General features: G+C 46.4%; 1 protein-coding gene across 1 annotated transcript in view; it reads left to right on the top strand.

The window, feature by feature from the left end:
- Positions 1 to 2,598: 2,598 nt before the first annotated feature.
- The window catches only part of USP3 (ubiquitin specific peptidase 3), a 174,366-nt gene continuing 152,590 nt past the window's right edge, over positions 2,599 to 24,374 (top strand). The window contains exon 1 of the mRNA XM_074393504.1: positions 2,599 to 2,883. The gene's annotated coding sequence lies outside the window, so the exon portion shown is untranslated. The remainder of the gene's footprint in view (positions 2,884 to 24,374) is intronic.

Here is a 24,374-nt window from a genome sequence, read left to right as displayed (position 1 = left end):
GATGACTCAAGGATGTAAAGTGTTTGCTTTAGTGGGTTTTGCCGAAAACCATTGACTTTTTTTCTTTCTTTCCTCACTCCCTGACCCTCCCCTGACACCCAAGTGTCACAGAGCCCTTCCAACTGCCTCCACATGGTGTTCTCATTGCCCGCCAGTTTCAGATCTTAGCATATCTATCCCTAGTCTATTTCTGGAGCCTCCTAACTAGTTTCCCTGCCTCCAATTTTCTTCCTTTCCCCTCTCTCCCTCCTACAATTGCCAAATTAATCTTCCTAAAACAGTGCTGTCACTCGCTTCCTTCAATACGCACTCACTGCCTACGGCGAGAATGTCAACCCTGCTAGGTAACAGAATGACCCAAATTCTGATTCTGTAGAACTGGTCTTGGACCCCAGCCTACGTGTTTTTTCTGTTTTGTTGTTTTGTTTTTTTGGGGTTTGTGTGTGTGTGTGTGTGTGTGTGTGTGTGTGTGTTTTGGAGATGGAGTCTCGCTCTGTCACCCAGGCTGGAGTGCCATGGCACAATCTTGGCTCACTGCAACCTCCTCCTCCCAGTGTCAAGCAATTCTCCTGCCTCAGCCTCCCAAGTAGCTGCAGCTACAGGTATTCGCCACCACGCTCGGCTAATTTTTTTGTATTTTTAGTAGAGACGGGGTTTCACCATGTTGGCCATGCTGGTCTCAGTCTCCCGATCTCATGATCCACTCACCTTGGACCCCCAAAGTGCTGGGATTACAGGCCTGAGTCACCACGCCTGACCCAGCCGATGTGTTTTTAAAAGCTTGGGCATAAGTGATTTTGAGCGAAGGATGAAAATAATTGGCTTACAGATGTGGTTCAAACTCCTTAACCCGCTCTGGACCCACTCCTCCAAACTGACTCCCAGTGCTATTCCAATTAAAAATTAAGCCCTGACCCTAAGACTTGAATGGTGGGCTGGGGCTGAAGCAGCTTCTGCAGGGGCTTCACCCAGAGCCCCCATCAAGCACACACAACCAGCAAAGTGGGTGACTAGAGAAAAGACCAGCTCGAAGTTACAACAGATAAACAGACAAGAAAAGCAGGTGCCTGGACCCTCTTTCTGTTCCCAAGTTTATTCTAACTGAAGAAAGGTGTTCACAGACCTAAGATATGGTGGCCAAAGGAATCGTGAAAGTGCGGTGAAGGAACTGCTAACCTTCTACTTAAGTCACTAACAACAGTTTGCTTCAAAAAGACAAAAAAAAAAAAAAAAAGAGAGAGAGAGAAAAATAAAAAAGAAACAAAATAAAAAACAAAAAAACAAACAGAAGAAAACAGTTTGCTCCAGTTTCAAACGAAAATAATTACAATATCTGCTCCGGAGGATGTGGCAAAGCTTACATGAGATAATAGGAATGAAAACGTTTTGTGCTATGAAGTGCTTCACAAATGTAAGGGAGCATTGCTGGGTCATCTTGCGATCTGCTTGTCACTTTTTAAAAATAGTTTTATGAGGTGTGATTCGTATAACATAAAATTCCACCGTTTTACATGTGCCAATTTTTTTTTTTTTTTTTTTTTTTTTTTGTAAATTAAGACGTTCATGTCTTAAATTGGTGTTTGAATCTCAATTAGTTTCCAGTAGAAATAATGCTATAAATCTTGGTTAAGTGCCCAGGCCAACTCTCAAAACTTCAACCCCAAATAGAGCTGACCTAGAGTGTAAATACTGCCAGCCTCAATTCTGGGTCCTAGGTGGAGGAGGAGACCACAGGACATATGAGGGACAAGGTGGGAACAGGGTTTCCTTCTCCTTGCCCAAGTACAGGATGCCCCCAGGAACATCTATGGGATGTGAAAAACTTCCCCCTGCCTCCCTCTCTAGATCAAAGTGTGATTCTTGCATTGCCTGTATTGGAATTCATTTATTCGACAGAAATGTATTGAGAGCCGCGGTGGGCCAGGCATCTGCTCTTGGCCCCTATCCCACATTGGGAATCAACCCCAGAGAGTAGGCTCCAGGAAGCTACCATTTTAAACAAGCTCTCCAAGAAATTAGGATGCACAATAAAGTCAGACTCCTGGGCTGGGCTGAGTTTATTTGAATTTAGGATGCCCTAAGCTATCCAGACCAGGCCAGACAAAATATTGGTTACCTACTTCCCCTCCAACCAACAAAATTGCCTTTGCCTCAGTGCAGGTCCTGCCTGCTTAATAATAAAAGGAACGCATCGCATCCTGTACTGCCCTTAACATCTCCAGATTTTCCACATTTTCTTGTTTGATATTTTAAAGTTAAGAGGATAATATAAAGAGCAATATAGGCAAAGCTGGATCTTTTAATTCCCTGTATTTCCTTGATCGGGGCCCTATTATAATTGCATTAACATTTGTTTATTGTCTCTCTCCCTCTTGAATGCAGGCTCCTTTGTGATATTCCTAGTGCCTTACACAGTGGCTGGCACATAGCAGGAGCTCAATAAAAATCAGCTGAAAGTTGTAGAAGAAGGCCGTAGTCTCCGGGAGTTAAGACTCCCACACTGTTGCTGATACTCGCAGGGGTTGTCAAATTTTTCAAAGTCTGCCTTGAAGCCCTTCATGGATGCCTGATAATTGTTTGTCGTTTCTGACAGATACATTAAGAGAAAATAAGTGTCCAATCCATGTGAAGGAAGACGATTTGGGACTCGGAGGCCATTGTAAGGCAGGCTGGCCCTAGGAACACCCCTGCGACGGGCACTGTTGGAACCTCCCCTTCCTGATTCTACGCCTGAGCGCTGGGCTTACCTGCACAAGCCCACTGAGGCCCTGCCTGACACCCCCAACACTTCCTGACTTGGATGAAGTGCTATGCCATGGGCCGTGGGATCTGGTTTCTCTAGTGGCCAACCGGAGGAGGCAGGAACACCGTCTAAAAATACGGGTGAGTTGAAGCCCCATGGGCGAACTTTAATCAAGGAGAGACGGGGGATGATAAGATCTTGCAGGTAAACTCTTTTCTTCCTTATCTCAAAAAGACGGGTTTGAGGCACAGTGGCTCCATGTGCCTCTCTCGAGATCTGCCATTGAACCCCAGATGCTTTGTGTTTCTCGTGAAGCTTCAGCCGGCTCGGCAACATCATCATGAGATTACTTTCCTGCCTGTTATGGGTTGAATTGTGCCCCCAGAAACATATGTTGAAGTCCTAACCCCCAGCTTCTCAGAATGTGAACTTATTTGGACATAGGGTTGTTGCAGATATAATGAAAGATGAGGCGATCCTGGAGTTGGGTGGGTCTTTAAGCCAGTTACGAGAGACAGGCCAGGCGCAGTGGCTCACGCCTGTAATCCCAGCACTTTGGGAGGCTGAGGAAGGTGGATCACAAGGTCACGAGTGTTCAAGACCAGGCTGGCTAAGATGGTGAAATCCCGTTTCTGCTAAATATACAAAAAGTAGCTGGGCCTGGTGGTGTGGGCTTGTAATCTTAGCTACTCGGGAGGCTGAGGCAGAGAATTGCTTGAACCTGGGAGACAGAGATTGCAGTAAGCTGAGATCGCGCCACTGCACTCCAGCCTAGGTGCCAGTCTCAGAAAAAAGAAAAAAAAAAAAAAAAAAAGATGAGAGACACACAGACATAGACACAAGGGGAGAATGCCATGTGACCACAGAGGCCGAGATGGGTGTTAGTTCACCACGAGCCAAAGAATGCCTGGGGCTACCAGAAACTGGAAGAGACAAGGAAAGATCCTCCTCCTAGAAGCTTCCAAGGAAGCATGGCCCTGCCAGCACATTGACTCCATATTTCTAGCCTCCAGAACTGTGGCAGAATACCTTTCTGTTGTTTTAAGACATCCAGTATATATTAACAGTACTTTGTTATGGCAGCACTTGGAAATTAGCGCACCGTCTGGTTTCCATTTTCCCCTAACTCATGCTGTGCCCTGGGATCATCCCTCCATAAAGGGTTAGCACAGAAGCTTTGCCTTAGGCTGTTTTCTTTTCTTTCTTTTTTTTTCTTTTTTCTTTTTTTCTTTAGACAGAGTCTCGCTCTGTCGCCCAGGCTGGAGTGCAGTGGCCTGATTTTGGCTCACTGCAACCTCTGCCTCCTGGGTTCAAGCGATCCTCCTGCCTCAGCTTCCTGAGTAGCTGGAATTACAGGCGCACACCATCGCACCCAGCTAATTTGTTGTATTTTTAGTAGAGACGGGGTTTCACCATGTTGGTCAGACTGGCCTCAAACTCCTGACCTCCTGATCTGCCCGCCTTGGCCTTCTGAGGTGCTGAGATTATAGGCATGAGCCACAGAACCTGGCCTTGCCTCTGTAAGGCACTTAACAAGATTGTGTGTGTGTGTGTGTGTGTGTGTGCGCGCTTGTGTGTGTACAAGTTAAAGTCCACAGTGAACTTTGATCAATAACAGATGATTTTTAATACATATGCATTTACAAGCATGATATATATAATATATATAATGCATAATATACATAATGCATTTAATAAATATGCATTACATGCATATATGTATGCTTGTAAATGCATAAATTATTTTTGAAAGGACACATAAGAAACTAGTAGAAAGGGTTGCCTCTGGGGAGGAGAAGTGGGTGGATATGGGACAAGGACAGATGAGATAATTTTGTTTTCCTTTTTGTACCCTTGTCATGCTGGATGATGTGGGTTTGTTAGCTTTTTTTAAGGTAAATTTACAATATTTTAAAGCCAGGCGTGGTGGCTTACGCCTGTAATCCCAGCACTTTGGGAGGCCGAAGCCAGCAGATCACGAGGTCAGGAGATGGAGACCATCCTGGCTAACACAGTGAAAACCCGTCTCTACTAAAAGTACAAAAAATTAGCCGAGCATGGTGGTGAGTGCCTGTAATACCAGCTACTCAGGAGGCTGAGGCAGGAGAATCACTTAAACCCAGGAGGGAGGTGGAGGTTGCAGTGAACCAAGATCACACCACTGCACTCCAGCCTGGACAACAGAGTGAGACTCTGTCTCAAAGAAAAAGTTAAAATTAAAATTAAATAGCTTGAATTGACAAGATAGACCATTATTCATGCAAAAGGATATCTGTTACTGCCAGAGTGTACCCCAAGGTACAATCTGTGTGTGCCTTGATGGTAATTTTCCCTAAAGGCAAACAAGGTATAAGGTCTCAGTTGTTCCTGAATAGGGTTAAGAGTCAGAAAGGTACAGATAAACTTTCCTCCCACTAAGGTGTTAATAATTATTAGATGAGTGAGTAGATGGATGATGGATGGATGGATGGATGGATGGATGATGGGTCGTTGATAGGTAGACAGATGGACTATCTCCTCAGTACCTCTGTTCATTCTTCACTATCCTTTAATTTATGGTGTCTTACATCATTTCCTTGTTTCCACCTTCTATGCTTGACCTCACTCAGAGATGGATCGAAGACTGGACTAAAAAGAAGGTCCCCTGTCTGTCACAGACTATTCTCTTAGCTTGGCTTTACACAATTCAAAGGATTCTGCTTTGGACCCGTTCTGTGTGATTAAAGGGCAACAATATTTCTGGCGTGTACTTGTGGATTATTTATACAAAAATAAAAAGGATAACTGAGACTATGGAAATGGGAAATCATTTGTCCTAATTATGGGGAGTAGTAGGAGAGCTTCAGGTTCGCTAAACAGGCCCATGCCCGTGGCCCCCCGAGTTACTGAGTTCATCTCTGTTTTTATGTTTTGTCTTGTTATCTGCCCTCCAGGATAGTGAACTCATTTTCCCTCACTCCTCTCCTGCCCTTTCCATTCCAGTTGAACTAAATCATTTGGTCTGATTTTCATTTTGTTCTCAGTCATCGAGAGAAAGGTTCTATAATCTCAAACTATAATCGTGGATCTGAGTGTACTCCTTGCAGTTCTGTCAGTTTTTGCTTCATGTATTTTGAAGCTCTGTTTCGAGGTGTCTAAATCATTAAGATCATGCCATCTTGATGAATTGACCTTTTAGTCATTATAATTTAATTCAAATTATCTTCTTTATTCTTAGTAATATCCTTTGCTCTGAAATCTGTTTTGTCTGGTATTAATATAATCACTTCAGTCTTGTTTTGACAAATGTTAGCATGGCATATCTTTTCTCATCCTTTTGCCTTTTACCCATTTCTGTTTTTATATTTAAAGTGGGTTCTTTTTTTCTTCTTTTTTTTTTTTTTTCCTTTTTTTGAGATGGAGTTTTACTCTGCCACCCAGCTGGAGTGCAGTGGACTGATCTTGACTCACTGCAGCCTCCACCACCTGGGTTCAAACAGTTCTCCTGCCTCAGCCTCCTGAGTTGCTGGGGCTACAGGTATGCAGCACCACACTTGGCTAGTGCTTTTTTTTTTTTTTTTTTTTTTTTTTTTGTATTTTTAGTAGAGACAGGGTCTCACCGTGTTGGCCAGGGTGGTTTTGAACTCCTGACCTCAAGCGATCCACCCGCGCCCAGACATCATTGTCCGCAGGCTTTCTCCGGCTGTGGGAGCATGCTCTCTTGCCACACAGAGCAGGCCCAAATGCCTGAGATTTCACAGCCCCCAGGAACAGCCCTCACCAATGACCGATGGAAGTTGGTGGATAAACACCCCAGCTCCCTTGCTTCTCAGGGAGGATAACCCTGAGGCATCACTCTACACTACCTCCTAGAATTTCCCAGCAGCATTAAGCTGCAGTTCATTGCCCACAGTGGTAAGTTGCTTGATAATCCTCTCATGCCGAGTTTTCCAGAAGCAGATACTAAGCTGGAGTTTGGGATGGAAGATGTTTATTAGGAATCAACACCTGCAAAAGGAAACAGGGGAAAGCAGGACTGGGCGGAAGGAGGATGAGAACTGTCACGCTGGCCTGAGAAAGCCTTGGCCAACCTGCGGGGAGCTGGGGAGCAGGTACAGTAGAACCCATTAGAGTGTCTCGTGGTGGACTCAAATGGCTGGGTCTTTATACCCCTGCCTTGCTCAGTCACTGGCTGTGGGCTGTCCTGGAGTGGGCATGACCTTGGGTAAGGCTGCTGTCTATGGCTGAGGCAGACCCTGGAGGAGCTGCCAGCTGGAGGCCCTCTGCTGATGCCAACCCCTGCAGCTTCCTGGAGGGGAATCTGGGCAGCACATCTTTGTCCACCACAAGAACGCACCTTGTGGCTTGCTGGCTTCTTCCTAAGTGTCATACTTGGCTGTCAAACATTTGAGACCTCATCCCACAGAAACTACTTCTATCTTTGTCTCAGAGTCTGTTTTTGGGGGGAACTCAGATAATGATTATATCTCAGTTTATTCATTCTCCTATCCATGTTTTCAATTTGTGCTACTGCTAACTAAGTTGTAACGGACTTTCTTGTACAGATCCCTTTGTGTATATGTGAGAGTTTTAAGGTCAATGTTTAGAGCAGAGTTCTTGGATCAGAGGGTATGTATATCTTCAACTTTATTAGACCTTGTCAAGTTGTCCTCCAAATTGGTTGTCTTAAGTAACTTGGGACACATAACATTCAAAAGTGGCATGGGCCTAAAAGAATTACTATTTCTCCCTGACTGTTCCTACCACAGAAGGTCAGGAAAGGTCATTCTCCATTTTTTTGCCGGAGAAAGGCATTCTATGGTCCTAGATTGTCCAAGCCGAGCATGCTTTCTGGAAGGTTAAGCTGTTACAAACTTCTGAGACTGTGTCAGTTTGAGACAACAAACAAAATCACTTAAAAAAAAAAAATACTAAGAGTTCATGTCATGATGTTGGCTACATAGACTAAAATGACATTGGTATAGCAACTACCAAGAATCATAAGTACTGGGCCATTTTACAGACTGGATAATCCCTCCCACCCCAGATGTCTGTGTCTAATCTCTGGAACCTATGAATATGTTCTCTCACGGGGCGAAAAGGACTTTGCACATGTGATTAGGCTGAAGAGATTGAGATGGAAAGTTATCTGGGATCATCCTGGTGGGCCCAATGTCATCATAAGAGGGAGGAAGATGCGACACGACAGAAGCAGTGGTCAGAGATTGATTTGAAGATGCTACATGCCTGTAGTCGCAGCTCCTTGGGCGGCTGAGAAGGGAGGATCACTTGAGCCCAGGAGTTTGGGGCTGCAGTGAGTCATGATTGCACTACTTCACTCCAGCCTGGGCAACAGAGTGAGAACTTGTCGCTTAAAAAAAAATTATAATAAACTAAAAATCTTATTTACAAAATTCAAATGATCTGAAAGACACAGGCATTAGTCATTGTGGGGAAAAAAGGCTTGTTTTTAACTAAAAATAGCATTGAGTATATTTTTAAATTTAAAACTCATTCATGACAAGGATGTAAAAAAATGTAATAGGCACTACCACTGGAGAGCTGAAATGCTTTCAACTTCACATTTTTCTTTTTTAATCTTTATTTTAGGTTCAGGGTACGTGTGCATGTTTGTTACATAGGTAAAATTGTGTCATGGGGGTGGTACAGGTTGTTTTGTCATTCCGGTACTAGGCCTAGTACCCAGTAGTTCTTTTTCCTGATCCTCTCCTCCCATCTTCCACCCTCCAATAGGCCCCAGTGTGTGGTGTTCCCCTCTATGTATCCATGTGTTCTTATCATTTACTCCCGCTTATAAGTGAGAACACATGGTATTTGGTTTTCTGATTCCCCGTTCATTAGCTAAGGATAATGGTCCATCCATGTTCTTGCAAAGGACATAATCTCATTTTTTATGGCTGCATAATATTCCGTGGTCTATATGTACCACATTTTCTTTATCCAATCTGCCATTGACAGGCATTCAGGTTAATTCCATGTCCTTGCTATTGTCGACAGTGCTACAATGAACATCCAAGTACATGTGTCTTTATGGTAGAATGATTTCTATTCCTTCGGCTACATACCCCATAATGGGATTGCTAGGCTGAATGGTAGTTCTGTTTTTAGCTCTTTGAGGAATGGGCACACTGCTTTCCACAATGGTTGGACTAATTTACACTCACACCGATGGTGTATAATAAGCATTTCCTTTTCTCCACAACCTCACGAGCATGTTGACTTCTTAATATAGCCATTCTGCCTGGTGTGAGATGGTATCTGATTGTGATTTGGATTTTCATTTCTCTGATGATCAGTTCACACCTTTTTTATTGTTTGAATTGTTTTTTAACATGAGCAGGTACTGCCTTATCGAAAAGTTAAAAGCGCCTGTAATTCCATCAACCTAACACCACTATTTTCATTTTCATTAATTCATTTTCCAGACCTTGCTCACATGCATACACACTTAGTTAAGCTGCAATCATATCACACATGTATTTTATACTTGGTTTACACTTAATCTTACGTGATATGTATATAAATGTTTCTTCATTTCTATATAGTCTAAATAATCATCTTTTCTTTTTTTTTTTTGAAACAGCGTTTCATTTTGTCACTGAGGCTGGCTGGAGAGTGCAGTGGCACAATCTCTGCTCACTGCAGCCTCCACCTCCCAGGCTCAAGTGATCCTCCTGCCTCAGCCTCCCAAGTAGGTGGGGCCACAGGCGTACACTGCCACGCCTGGCTAGTTTTTGTATTTTTTGTAGAGATGAGGTTTCATCACATTGCCCAGACTGGTCTCAAACTCCTGGGCTCCCAAAGTGTTAGCCTCCCAAAGTGTTAGGATTACAGGCATGAGCCACCACGCCCAGCCTAAATAATCACAATTTTAATGGCTACATAATGTTCTGTCCTGTCAATGACTAGTAGTTTACCATTTCCTTGAGATATTTATGTTGCTTCTAAATTTCAAATATTGAAATAACTTTATGGTAAATATACTTGTGGAGGTTTTTTACGTTAAATATAGCCTGAGCAGAAACCCCAGGGGTGCAATTACTAAGTCAGAGGGTGTGTCTTTGCCTTGTAACACACAAAGCTTTCCTTTTGAGGACCACTGTTTACTTAAAGCTCTGGGGCCTCCCAAATGCTTGGGAATCTTCATTTTAGATTTTACCTATTTTAGGCTGGGTTTTGTTTTACTGGATCCTCGAGGGAGCAAAGGAGACAGCTGGGAGCAGATGGGCAAATCCCAGTTCGCCCAAAGAAATGTCTATTTTCCACGAGGCATGAGGAATGTAGGAGTAAAGCAGATATCTAATTCTGACCTTGCTACTGGCAAATTGTGTGGATTCAGGAAAGTGACCGTCCCTCCCTAAGACGCAGTGTCCTTACCTTTGAAATGGAGCTGTCAATCAAATCTGCCTTGCAGGCTTGTTCTGAGGACGAAGTAGAAGATGCCACAGGTGCTGGTTGCAGCGGCTGGTGCATAGTCAGTCCTCAGGGGATATGAGCTGATTCTAAGGTCAGCAGAACAGTCTTCCCACAGACCTGCATAAAGCAGAGCCCTGAATGAGGGGCTTGGGGAGTTGCCTGCCAGCTGCTGTCTCTCAATGGTTCTAAGGCTGGTGAAAATTAAATAACTGAAAAAAGCCGAGAGAGAGAGAATGGAAAGAATCTTCTCTGGAACTACCAGCCTGTATTCTCTGCATTTCCATATGTAGCATGGAAATGAGAGAAAAACTGATGTTTGTTGAGCAACTGTGATGTCCCAGGTGCTTCACGTGCATTTTCTCCCCAGGCCTCCCTGCAGGGGTGAGCGGAGACTGCAAAGGTACAGGAGAGGATGCTGAGGCTGTCCAGGCATCTCGAGTCTGAATATGTGAGATGCTAGCCCTGCATCTCCCAGCTGGAGAACTGCCCTCAGCCTGTCTCCTCATCTGTAAGATGGAGAATGATCGTTGTGCTGGGAAGAAATCATCTTTATAAAGCGCTGGGCACATAGTAAGCACCAGCAGTACCTCTAATGAGCAGCTTGCCTCAGGTCACCCAGGAAGCGGCAGCACAGACCGGGGCCAGGTCTCCTGCCTCCGGAGCCCACATTATTTTTTCTACTGCATCACATTTATGTCTATACAAATGCCCATGGTCCATGTGATACAAAACACTTGAGAAATACTTCTACGGTGATTCAAATCAAGGATTCTTCTGGGCCCTTGTACTGTGTTTCAAGTGTTCTGTAATCAAGGAATTCATCTCTCCACTCATTTCTGAAAGCTTCCCTTTTTCAGGAGCTTAAAAAGGATGCAGTCTCAAAACACAGAAGGATTTACTCCAGATCCAAGCAGTGAGCCAGGAGGAGAAAGCCCGATGCCCTCACCTGGAACTCCCCCTCCTCCCTGGATGAGGACCTTCCTCAGAAGGGCACCCACACAAGACCAAGCAAGTTCAGAGAAAAGTGAAACCTGAGGTTAGGGCCTCTGGGGCATTCACTATATCTCGTTGAACCTGTTTGGTTCACAGATAAGGAAACCGAGGCCCAGTCAGTCACGTCGGTCACGACTGCTCCTGGCGTTCATGTCTGAGACAAAATTACTAACCACCCTTGTGCTTCTGGTAAACAGTGTTTGAGGTTGAGCATCAATGTGAGCAGTCGTATATGAGAACATCTCTGGCTGTGCAGCTAATTACCACCTTTCTAAAGTAATCTCTGCCTGAAATGTGTTGCGGCTGGAGCTGTTCAATTTCAGCATTGAATATGAAGTGACCATGGGCTCCACAGGCACACAGGGATCTGAATTAGGAGAAAGTCATCCTACTTGTCAATGGAAGGAAACGTTGTGGATTTCTTCTTTCTGGTGCCAGACTGAGCACAGGGAGGCTTCTGCCAGGTAACACCTCTTTGCAGTCGTCCTTAGATGAGGGTCTTAACCCACCACACTAGGTTATTTTCAGCCTGGTGAAGCCAAGAAAGAACTCTAGTAGCAGAAGACCAGGCTGAAGGAATTGGCTCTGCCCACGGTAGGTAACAAATGGGCTTTGTGGTTCTGAGCCTCAATTCTCATTTATCCAGAAAATGGGTGCATTGACATTTACTGTATCTAGACCTACAGCTTTAAATACAATCTATAGACTGAAGCCTCCCAAATGTGATTCATATATATGACTAGATTCTAGATTCATATGTAGGACTGTCTACCGGACCCTGCTCTTGAGACCTGGCCCCTGTTTCACTGCTGCCACGTCCTTGATGTGGGGCAAGTTATCAATCACAGCTACCACTGGGGTCTACTACGTGCCAGAAGCTTTATAAACACGATTTCTTCCCAGCACATTCATCACTCGCCATTTTACAATAATCAACAGGCAAAAATGAAGCTTTCTACTTCCTGCCCCCCAAAGCTGCTCCTCCCCTCCTCTGCCTCTTCTCTGTAACACCATTGGTTTGCATCCATCTGCTCAGGCCAAAGACTAAGGAGGCCTAACTCCACTCCCCACCCCCCGCCCCCCGCCCCCCACCCCCGCTCCACACTTTCAATCCATCTGCAAGTCCTGCTGGCTTTACCTGCAAAACACATCCAGAACGTGACCCTTTCTCGCCACACACGCTATGTCCACGAAACTCCTGCCACCTCTTTATCAAAATAATGTTGTTAAATGCATAAAATAAAATACAGAGAATTATAAAGGAAACCAATCATATTAAAATAATATATTTACCAAAATATTTTAAAGAATAGATTTATGAAATATTAATGTATGTGCTTTGTTATTACTGCATTAAATAACAAGATCTGGTGGCAAGTTTAATAACTATTATAATTCCAAAATAGGGATAAGTATAAGCAATGTTTCTAGAGAGCTGCAGGACTGGATGTAATGTGATATAAAAACATCTGTGATTTCTAGTGGTGACAGAGTCCCAGGCACTGCTCATATTATTGTGGTTTGTTGCCTACATTTATCATTGAAAAGAGTGCTAAAACCTAGTTAGAGGCCGAGCGCATTGGCTCATGCCTGTAATCGCAGCACTTTGGGAGGCTGAGGCAGGTGGATCACTTGAGGCCAGGTGTTCGAGACCAGGCTGGCCAACATGGCAAAACCTCATTTCTACTAAAAAGATAAAAATTAGCCAGGCGTGGTGGTGCACACCTATAATCCCAGCAACTCAGGAAACGGAGGCACGAGAATTGCTTGAACCTGGGGATAGGGTGGAGGTTACAGTGAACTGAGATCATGCCACTGCACTCCAGCCAGGGCTACAGAGACAAACTCACCCTAATTAGAGGTTCATGAAAATAAAGACACACACACACACACACACACACGCGCGCACGCACATATCCCCCACTTAGAAGCACATAAACACACACCCTCATATATCCACATACATATTTCCCCACTTAGAAGTACACTAAGTCCCTACATTCTGGTTGAGAACACTTTACTGAGTGCACCCTGCGGGCATCCCTGGCCTGGGTGTTTGCAGCAGCCTCTCAAAGCACCTCCAGGTGTCCAGTCTGGCCTCCTCCAATCCGTTAACTGCTTGGCAGTCCCAGCGATTTCTTCCTTACGGATGTCATATTATATCACTCTCCTTCTTCAAACCTTCCAACAACATCCCATCACCATAAATAAAATCCAAAGCCCTCCCCACAGCCAGTGAGGCCACAGATCATCTGGAACCCGCCTTTGCAAAAATTCTGTCAGTGAGAAAAACTATACCAGTAAACTAAGCTAACCCTCCCGCAATCTTGCCTTTCCCTTAATTATTCCTGGGCTGTTGGGCTGAGCTTGCTTTGGAAGACATTTAGGCTACAGTGTAAATAATAGGCCTTGTGCCATACTCAACTGCTTTTGTAAAGCTAATGGAAAGCCATGAGGCTTGGGGGAGGAGAGAAGGCTGAATCCACCTCAGGTGCAGATATAAACATTGTCAGCCATTATTTGGGAGGTTATAAGATGCGAAACTTGTCTAATTACTCCTGCAACTAACACCACTATTGTAGATTGGCCTTTTCAGATATCTTTCCAGGTTGTATGCATGTCTGACACCCATGGCCCATCTGGACTGCCAACCCCACTCCTGTGGCCCCACCCAGAAGTGATTCAGCCCTTCAGAGGGCAGCTTCAGCCCCCAATGATTTCATCTCCACCCCAATCAATCAGCAGCAGGCACCCATGACCTGGCCTTACCCATGCCTTCCCCCAAACTGCCTTTGAAAAACCCCTAACTTAGAACCTGTGGATGATTTGAGTCCAGATTCCATCTCCCACACGGCATGGCCAGCCTTGCACCTATCAAACTCTTTCTCTACTACAATGCTGTGGTCTTTCTTTACGCAGTGAGCAGGAAGAACCCCTCAAGCAGTTACAATCTGAACCTTAGCTACCTCCCCATCCTCATTTCCAGCTACCTCCCTACCCTCATTTCCACCTCCCTCCCCTCACTCATTTCACACCCTTCTGCCCAGGGTGGTTTCTCTCTCCAGTACCTACCTGGCTCCTTCACTCCCTTGGGGCCTCTGTTCAAATGCCACCTGCTCAGAGAGGCCTTCTCTGATCCCCCTGTCCCAGTCACACTCCACACCCAGGCCCTGCTTTGTGGTCCTAATGAGATGCATTTGTATGTTTCTGTGTCTTTCTGTTACAGTAGGCAGCTAGGCAAACATAAACAGGAGAGGGCCACCCCGCCCCCTCACCACCAGGACTGTCAGGCGGAACATCAGGTGATGGTCGGCAGTTAACAGTTGCTCTAAGATAATCATCAGTCACAGCCAGCTCCAGGGAAAGGCAGTCTCTCCTATAGATAGGAAAAACCTGAAACTGGTGATCAGTAGCTTCCTGATAAGATCTCAGGGACTGGGTGCGTGGGCTCACACATGCACACTCTAAGGCAAAATGGCCGAGTTTCACCGGTGTATGACCTTACAGGAACACTCGACTGGTAAGGGAAGAACATCTCACGTGATCGGCGTACAACACTAGCAAACACACTGCGCGTGCTCACCTCCCGAGAGCTGGCAGGCCACGTGCATGCCGACAGGCGACCCAAGGGAAGAATGGGGGGAGAAGGGAGGCAAGACCCCGGAAGTATGCCGGCGTCTCAAACTCAAAGTCAGAAGCTCAAAGTGCGCGCTTGTCTTTCAAGTCACTGGCTTGGCCCTCTTCCAAGTATACTTTTCTTCCTTTCATTCGTGCTCTAAAGCTCTTTAATAAACTTTCAATTCTGCTCCAAAACTTGCCTCAGCCTCTCCTTCTGCCTTATGCCCCTCAGTCGAATTCTTTCTTCTGAAGGGGCAAGAATTGAGGTTGCTACAGACCCGTACAGATTCGCAGCCAGTAACATTTCTTGTCTGTCTACCCGGCTGGAATGTCAGGCCTTATCACGGCTATTAGGATAAGGTATAGGGACCTACCACATAGAGGGACAGGGGTAGATTTCATAAGTGCAGAAATATGAGGTCCAGACTCATCAGCCATGAGAGTTCTAGCAAGGAAGAAGCCAGTGAGGACAGCTGCTGGAGAGCTGGGCCATGAACAGAATCCCTGCCAGTTGGAGCGTGTCCTCTGCTTTAGTGCCTTGTTACATATGCCCCGGTCCGCTCATCACTCATGTTGCCATCAGATACTCTGTCCCAGAGCCTACAGTGAGTCCGGAAGAGAGCAGAACCCCGAGCAGAAGGAAGCCCTGCAGTGACTCAGCCCACCATCCCGGAAGGCATTGCACCAACGCTGCTGTCAGCAACATGCCGCTGAGGGTCTGACACTCCCACCCCAGACTAAGATCCCCTCCTGACGCCTCGCAGTGCTTTCCATGAGAGGAGTGTGGACAAACGCATTTCCAGGGGGTTCTGCTGTCCCCTAACAGACCAGCGCTCAGTTGCTGCTCCTGGATCTGCCTCTGATACGGCTTTGCAGGCCTCACTCATGGTCTTGCCCTGAATCTGGTCTCCACTGTCTCGCTATCTGATGCAGCTGATCTCCCTGTTTGAGTAGAGCTCCAGCTACCGTCTACTCCCTGCAACTGGCCTGCTGCCCATGTCCCAGATCTCTTGTGGAGCGGCCTCAAGAGACAATCTGCCACAGAAGAGCCCTTCTCTTTCATGGCCTCCCATGTCTCGAAACAAAGGCAAACAAACACAAACTTAAGTCCCAGCCCGATTCACCAGGTCGGTTCCCAGTTGTTGGAATTCCCTTCCCAGGGCTTGCAGAACCAGGGCTGGCTGGAGGTGTGAAAGAGGCTGGCCCTGAGCCCAGTAATAGTACACCAAGGGGGAGCTAAAAGCCAGGATCTGGGGTGAAGATGGGGTCTTCCAAGCTGGGAGGCAGACACCAGGCCAGAGGAACCGCCCTGTCCCTGCTCAAGCCTCTTAACCCGTGCAGGGCAAGAGTACAGACAGAGGCCATGGACCACAAGCCGCAGTAAATCTGCTAACGTAACATGAAATCAAATATGTTCTATCCTCCTAGCTTGACGAATACTTTCATAACGAGATGGAATGCCAGGTTCAGATTTAGAATGTTCACACTCCTTAAAGTTCCAAATCCAAATACAGCATCAGGGGAGAGCACCCAATCTGGGGGTCTCCCCTCCCCCATTTTCTTTCACTCCCAGGTCTGTCTCACACCACGAGGGATCTCAGGTGAATGCCCCTTGATACCCCCAGCCCCCTACACACAGCTGCCCTTTCCCTCCTTGGCCAAGGGTAAACACAGCAGCAGGGCAGTCTGCCCTTGCCTGGAGAGATGGAAGAAAAGGTCACACAGGTCCTGAAAATGCATTTGGGGACTCTTGGGCAGGAACTTGGGAGTTTCTGGAGCCCCAAGGATGGTCTAGCCGGGCAGAGCCACTTGGGCCCATGGGGAAGAGTAGGGCTGGAGGAGGGCAGGGCAGGCTCTATGAAAAGAAGGACCTAGAGCAACTGCCCCTGTCCCCAGATCCTGTCACCAGGCAGGCATATTTGGGAGGGTATCGGAGAGTGGAACCCAGGAGCTTGCTCAAGGCACTAGCCTTCTTTTTAGAGAATGTTAAAGATAGCTGTTAAAGCCTCAGGGATTCTACTCATTTTTGGCTGTTTCTAAATATCTTCCCCCAAAGGAAGATCTTGCTTTCATTGAGGATCTGAGAAATAATCCTCTGCAAGTAGTTTCAAAATATTATGATGTAAAAACTCTAATGTGTTAGTCAAAAATCGTGTTGCCTTGATGGCTTCACCATTCACAAAATGTTCTGTGTATCCAATTTAAAAATAAGAGCAGGATATTTAAAACTCTTTCAGTTAACACAGAATAAAACAGTGAAGCTTGAATTGTTTTAACCTTGTTATTTTGAGTTATGATCGGCTTAAGGGAGAGATATCAGGGGAAATGAGAATAAGAAGATACAGCGATTCAAAAATAAATGAAGTGGGGCCAGGCATGGTGGCTCTTGCCTATAATCCCAGCACTTTGGGAGGCCGAGGTGGGAGGATCAATTGAGATCAGGAGTTCAAGACCAGTCTGGTCAACAGGGTGAAATCTTGTCTCTACTAAAAATACAAAAAGTAGCCAGGAGTGGTAGTGTGCACCTGTAGTCTTAGCTACTCAGGAGGCTGAGGCAGAATTGTTTGAACCTCGGAGGCAGAGTTTGCAGTGAGCTGAGATTGTGCCATTGCATCCCAGTCTGGGCGACAGAGTGAGATGCTGTCTCAAATAAATAAATAACCTCAGCAAACTGACATAGGAACAGAAGACCAAACGCCACATGTTCCCACATTGGGAGCTGAACGATGAGAACACATGGACACGTGGTGGGTAACAACACACAATGGGGCCCATGGGGCCGGGACAGGGGGAGGGAGAGCCTCAGGATAAATAGCTAGTGCATGCTGGGCTTAATACATAGGTGATGGTTTGATAGGTGCAGCAAACCACCACGGCACACGTTTGCCCATGTAACAAACCTGCACGTTCTGCACATGTATCCCGGAACTTAAAATTTTTAAAAATTTTTTTTGAAAAAAAAATCATAAAAACCCCTGCTATACAGATGAATATTCTCACATTGGTGCCTTTTAAGACACTGTGGCTAAAGATTTTAAGACCATGATGCCTGTTTACAACCATAAGCATCAACAGCGATATCATCTCTAGCTACTTGCCCTGTGAGTTGTATGAACTTGCTCTGTCATAGAGTCCCAGTTTCTCAACCCTTCCTAGCACTGTCTGGGCATGAACTTCCAGCCTGAGATCATGGAGGGGGTTCATCTCATTTGCTGGTTGCATAAAAGCATTAAGCCAATGGTAGGAATCAGGCATCTGAGTCACCAGGACTCTTTTTGGTCCCTGTATCAAGCTGTTGACCATAATAACTAATTTTCAGATAGGAGCATCTTCAAATGTGGCAGCCATATTGTCTCTCCTGGTCCTTTCGATAGCCCTATAGAGAAGGGCAGGTGCCCATCCCTAGGTATAGATAAGAAAATAAGGAAGAGAAAGGTGGAGCTTCTTCCCTGGGCTTTGAGAGCAAGGTCGCTGCTGGCAGAGTTAGAATAAGAACTAAGAAGAACGCAGATCCCTGCCTCCTGGTGCTCTGTGATTTCCATCTGCCCTCCCTCTTGACTGCTCCCTGAACCTGTTGTCAATACAGAAGTGTAGGGCGTCCAGGTTCCTGAGCATCTCCTGACTCAGGCCCTGATGCACACCGTGACCAAGGGTGGAGTCGTTCTGGGCCCTTCTGATGAGAGGGCATGAGTGGAACCAGCTGTGTGTGGCAAGGGAGGACCCAAGAGGTGACTCTGGGAGGACCTGTTTCTGAGAAGCAGAAAAAAAAAACCAGGGCTCAATTGTGCCTTGAAATTAAACTCATGGCATCCAGGTGGGCCAAATATGGAAACGAAATAACAGCCGTGCTCTGGGAAGTCACCATCCTGGCCACATCTGAAGTCACTGGTCCAGATTAAAAGGGAGAGAGGGAGGGAAGGGCAAACCAAAGAGGCTGACCGAGCTGCTGCTTTTGGCCAGGTTTGCCCCGGAGGAGAGGCGCCAGGGCTCCTGTTCTGAGCCACGGCTGTGACTGCTGGATGAGCCACAGAAAACTGTCATGGGGCTGCCTGTAAGAGGCAGAGCGGAATAAACACAGGCTGGTTGACAGCATGTGACTGCATGGATGAGCAGGTGGATGACTGGATGAGGGGAACCAGGGCTCAGGCAGAGGGTTCCGGTTGCATTTGCCCCTCTGTATTTCTGGAACTGTTTTTCAATTTGGAATGTTGGATTCTGGCTTTAACCAAATGTATTATTATTTGTATTTAATTGAAGCGGGCATTTAATGACAGCAGCCAGACTCCAGTGAAGAAACTCCTGCAATATATAGCTTGTTGGAAGACACCAAAGAGGGGAATACACCTGACCCTTCATCTCCTCTCTTATCACCTTCCTATCCACCACCAACCTAGAAAGGCACCCATTTCTGCCCTAGAGGAACTCTGAGGGCATCTTTGCAGAAATGTTGTCAGCTGGCATGTCACCCCTGACTTTGTTTCACTGCTAATAGTGAAATGGGGAACCCACTATCCAAAAACCACATCTAAACCTATCCTTGTTTTCATCCAATCCCTGACAAGAATTTACAAAGATATTGACTTGTGACTTGACTGCGATGGGCCTTTGTAGCTTAATTTTAATAATACTTCTGTCCGTGCAGCAGAGAAAATAGAGCACTGGTCTTAGAGGCAGAAAACTTGGGCTCTGTTCTCAAGTGAGACATTTCATCACTTTGGATCTGAATTTCCTTATTTGCAAAATGATTCAATGCTCTACCTCTCACAGGATGTTGTAGAAATCAAGTGCAAACTAGATGATGCATCTGAGCATTCTTTACAAAGATAAGCCACTCGTGATAATATTCAAGTGCCTGTGTGGTGCCAGGTGCCGTTCTAAGAGCTTTACATGACTTGGCTCATTTGATCTTCACAACACCATGAGATGGGTACTGGTATTACCCACACCCTCAATGAGGAGACAAAGATGCCTACCCAGGACCACTCAGCCAGGTAGTCTGGCTGCAGAGCCTGTGCTGTGAGAATGACCCACACTTTTCTGGATGTCAGAGACTGAGCATAACTTAGTCAAGCCTGTCGGTGTTGGAGGGGTCAGTTGGGTGGTATTGGCACTGACATTCCAACCAAAGCCTGATCCCAACATGTATACAAGGCCCACCGTTACCGTGCGTATTTGTCTGAAGCCACTGGTGGAAATGTTTTCTGTGGACTGGTGGTCCAGGAAACTGTCACAGAAAAGGAAACAGAGGCTCAAGGAGGTGAAGAGCCTTAGACCAAGGTCACCAAACCAGGAAGCAGAATGAATGGGATTTGAACCTAAGTCCCCAGAACCCACACATCTGCCTTCAAACCCGGTCACCTTTGTGCCTCCTGCTTAGAGTCTGAGCCCAGGCAGCCTGGACACTGGGACAGAGTGAGGGAGCACATTGCTCTCCTGCCAATGGAGGTTCTTCAGGAACAAAAAGCAATAGTATAAAGACACAGGCATGGCCCGGAGTATGGGATACTCTCTGGGAAATAAGACATGAGCAGGACACCACAGTGGGGCCTGGGATAAGGGGCTGTGCAGTGACCGCAGGACAGCTCAGGATGCCAGAGGCAAACGCACGAACTCCACAGTCTTCCCTCGGGCAATCCTGGTGATGACCATGCCTCTCTCACCCGTGGCCCTGCCATGTGGTGCTTCTGCCCAAGGGAGCACATCCCTGATGCACATCACCTATGTGGTTCCCCAGTGTGGGGCTGGTCTCTGAGCTGATCTTGGCATGTCTGGAAGTCCAGATACCCTATGCTTTAGAAGCTAAAAACACAGTTCTTAAATGGGCAAGCCCCTACCCCCACCATCATGCTATTTAAAAATAAGAGTGGGCAAAAACAGCAAGGTGGACTGGCAAACCCTGGCACTTTTCATCCTGGGCCGGAAAACCATGGGGATGATTTCCAAAGCTCTTTCATTTGCCGAAACATGGTACCCACCTCACACTTTCCAAAGACATTCTTCAGTATAGCCCCAGACAGGAGCTCAGAGCATTTTGAGCAACTTGGGCGCTCAACTGAGTCACAGCTTTGACTTTTTTTAGGTCAAGACTATTCATCTAAATAAGGCACAAGAGAAGCTGGTGTTTTAAGCTGCTGTGACAAGATGAAAATAGCTCCCCCACCTTCCTCCTCCCCATTCTTCCACCTTTAACACCTAACTTACAGAAGTCACCAGCCTGTGGCCAAGGATGGTAATTCAGACTGTGGTTAAGGGAATACCCGCCAGGGAGGCTCCTCTGTTAGCTTTGGACCAACAAAATGAGGCCGGGCTTCTGGCCTCTGGGCTCTGGCTTGGTCCTGCAGACCCCAAGTGTCTGAGACGTGAGAGGTGACTTGTGCAGGGCTCTGATCACCAGCCGTGTGAAGGCACCAGCTGGCCAAACAGAGGGGCCATAAGCTGTGGCCTCGGAAAAGCCGCGCATCTGGCTGACGGGCAATGGTAGCTGCTTTTCTGGAGCATGTCCCCAGTGGAGATTCACATAGAGTCACTGCTAAGGTCAGGTTCAAGAGCAAGCACCTTGCACAGAAGAACAAACTAGAGGCAAGAGTGAGGCCCCTGGTCAAGTTCCACTAAACTGTGGGCCCTGTGAGGACACACCACGTGTGTCTTTTGTTCACTGTTCTTCCTACCGTCTAACAGGGCGCCTGGCTCATAGTAGTCTTCCAGTGGAGTCAGTTTATTTCCTGGAAGTCCAGATACCCTATGCTTTGGAAGCTAAAAACACAGTTCTTAAATGTTTTTCTGAAAACATTTAAGAACACATTTAAGAAATCAGTATGCTGTCTTGGAAATATCAGCTGTTTCCGTCCCAGTTCTGTCGAGTAACTTCAGTCCACAGTTTCTTTATCTGTAAAATGGGTATAAGGCACCCCCTCCCCACCATCCCCTCTGCCTTTCTCCCAAAGTTACGGCAATGAATACAGGAAATACTTTGAAAACTGAAAGCATCTGATAAACATAAGTAATTCTGACTCATGCTGGTAGGAGCGGGGGGTGCTTCTCCTCTCAGCTCTTAGGTGCCCCAGTTGTAAAGCAGTCAAAACCTGGCAAGTACGGAGCTATGAATTACTTTTCTTCGATCATGAAAGATAGGACTGTGCATGGTGGCTCACACCCAAAGTAATCTCAGCACTTTGGGAGGCCGAGGCGGCAGGGGGCGGCGGGGAGGGGGGGACGGTCACTTGAGGTCAGGCGTTCAAGACCAGCCTGGCCAACATGGTGAAACCCTGTCTCTACTAAAAATACAAAAAAATTAGCCTGGCATGGTGGTGCAAGCCTGTGATCCCAGCTACTCCCAGCTACTGAGGCAATTGCTTGAACCTGGGAGGCAGAGGTTGTAGTGAGCCGAGATTGTGCCACTGCACTCCAGCCTGGGTGACAAAGCGAGACTCTGTCTCAAGAAAAGAAAAAAAAAAGAGAAAAAGAAAGATAGGATCTTGACATTGACGGACTTCCACATCTGCTCTTGGTTATGCACTGAACTGTGGTCCCTCCTGTGAGGGAACTGTTGGGTCAACATCCACTGGAAGGACACTCACTGTCATGTGTAAATGGCTGACTGTGATCTCAATATTCACATCTCAGCAATTCACAGTGAAGAAGTGGAGGCCGGGCGCGGTGGCTCACGCCTGTAATCCCAGCACTTTGGGAGGCCGAGGCGGGTGGATCACAAGGTCAAGAGATCAAGATCATCCTGGTCAACATGGTGAAACCCCATCTCTACTAAAAATACAAAAATTAGCTGGGCATAGTGGCGCACACCTGTAGTCCCCGCTACTCAGGACGCTGAGGCAGGAGAATTGCTTGATCCCTGGAGCGGAGGTTGCGATGAGCAGAGATCGCACCACTGCATTCCAGCCTGGGTAACAAGAGCGAAACTCCATCTCAAAAAACCAACAAACAAAAACAAAACAAAACAAAACAAAACAGTGAAGAAGTGGAAATTCTTCACCTCTCCTATGTGCGTTAAAATAGAACTGACCGCTGTAGTATCCTCTTTAAAAATAAACTGACCTTTAAAGGAAGATTTCTTATCCTTGAAAAGATTCAAAGCAAAACACCATGAATATTAAAGGCATTTCTGCAAGGAGAGTTCCCCAAAGGCTTGGAGCAGCAATTTTCAACCCTCTACACGTTAAGATCGTCTGCTGAGATTTGAAAAATCCCTAAGCTCTGTCCCCTTCTTTGAGTCTTTTTTGTATGATAATGAAAGGCCTGGAAAACTGGGTGAATACAAACATTAGCTACTATTCAGTGAGTGCCTCTCCTTCACTGAGCAGGCACTAGGCCAGGTCTTTGATCAACAGGATTTCATTTGTTCCTTTTTTTTTTGAGATGGAGTCTCACTCTGTCACCCAGGCTGGAGTGCAATGGCGTGATCTCAGCTCACTGCAACCTCTACCTTCTAGATTCAAGTGATTCTCCTGCCTCAGCCTCCCGAGTAGCTGGTATTACAGGCGTGTGCCACCACACCTGGCTTATTTTTGTATTTACAGGGTTTCACTATGTTGGCCAGGCTGGTTTTGAACTCCTGACCTTGTGATCCACCCACCTCAGCCTCCCAAAGTGCTGGGATTACAGGCGTGAGCCACCACGCCTGGCCTGGATGGTAACTTTCTAGATGGCTCCAGCCTGTTACACACCTTGAGGTGGGAAGGAGGAAAGCAACAGTCCACCAAAGCATGGTCTTCCTGTCGTTCTGTTTGGTGGTCCCAAGCCTCACTCTCTTTGCCTCTTCATCTTTGCTGCTGGCCACAGGTGATCTTGGGAAAGTCACTTAGTGTCTGTGGACTTCAGTTTCTTCATCTGTAAAATGGGAATAATACTAACCTCACAGCACTTAAGAAAGGAACAAATGAGGCTGGGCGAACGAAACTCCGTCTCAAAAAAAAAAAAAAAAAATAGAAAAGAAAAAGAAAGTTACCATTCAGACATTCAGAACTGCTGAACCAGGGCACTAGGTCTGACTGGACCTGAATCCAATCAGAGCAATGAAATGAACCCAGGTGTGCCCCACTATGTGTGAGTTTCGGGAAGAGAGGGTGGAAAACTAGGACAACGAGGTGGTTAAATAGATAGTTTTGAGCAATCACATGAGAACTTAGCTCTCCAAACCATGGCTGTGCTTTTCACCCTGGGAGACTCGACTGATTATATCAGTGCGTCTGAACCGTGGGACACTGGAGTCACCTGCCAAAGTACTTTAACATACTGATATCCAGTGGTCCAACCTCGCAGAGATTCTGACTGAATTAGGCAGGTGGCGTCAGGGCTCGGGGGCTTTTCAAATCTTACCAGATGATTCTAACAGGCAGAGGGTTGAAAAATCACTGCTGCAAGCCTTTGGGGGAACTCTTCTTGCAGAAATGTCTTCAATGTCTGTGGCGCTTTCCTTTGAAGCTTTTCAATGGTAAGAAATCTTCCTTTGAAGATCAGTGGGATTTTTGAAGAGCAGCTAAAAGTCATTCAGAACTGGATCTGCTGATTAAAAGTGAACCATCCTTCTTTGTCCAAAACAAAGTGAGATGCCTGAAGACAGGAGCCTGGGTTCCTGTGGGGCTCTGAG

This window comes from Saimiri boliviensis, chromosome 2, assembly GCF_048565385.1.
Source record: "Saimiri boliviensis isolate mSaiBol1 chromosome 2, mSaiBol1.pri, whole genome shotgun sequence".
NCBI classification, from domain to species: Eukaryota; Metazoa; Chordata; class Mammalia; order Primates; family Cebidae; genus Saimiri; species Saimiri boliviensis.
The sequence above is the reverse complement of the archived record's forward strand: the minus strand, read 5'-3'. Positions and strand labels throughout refer to the sequence as shown.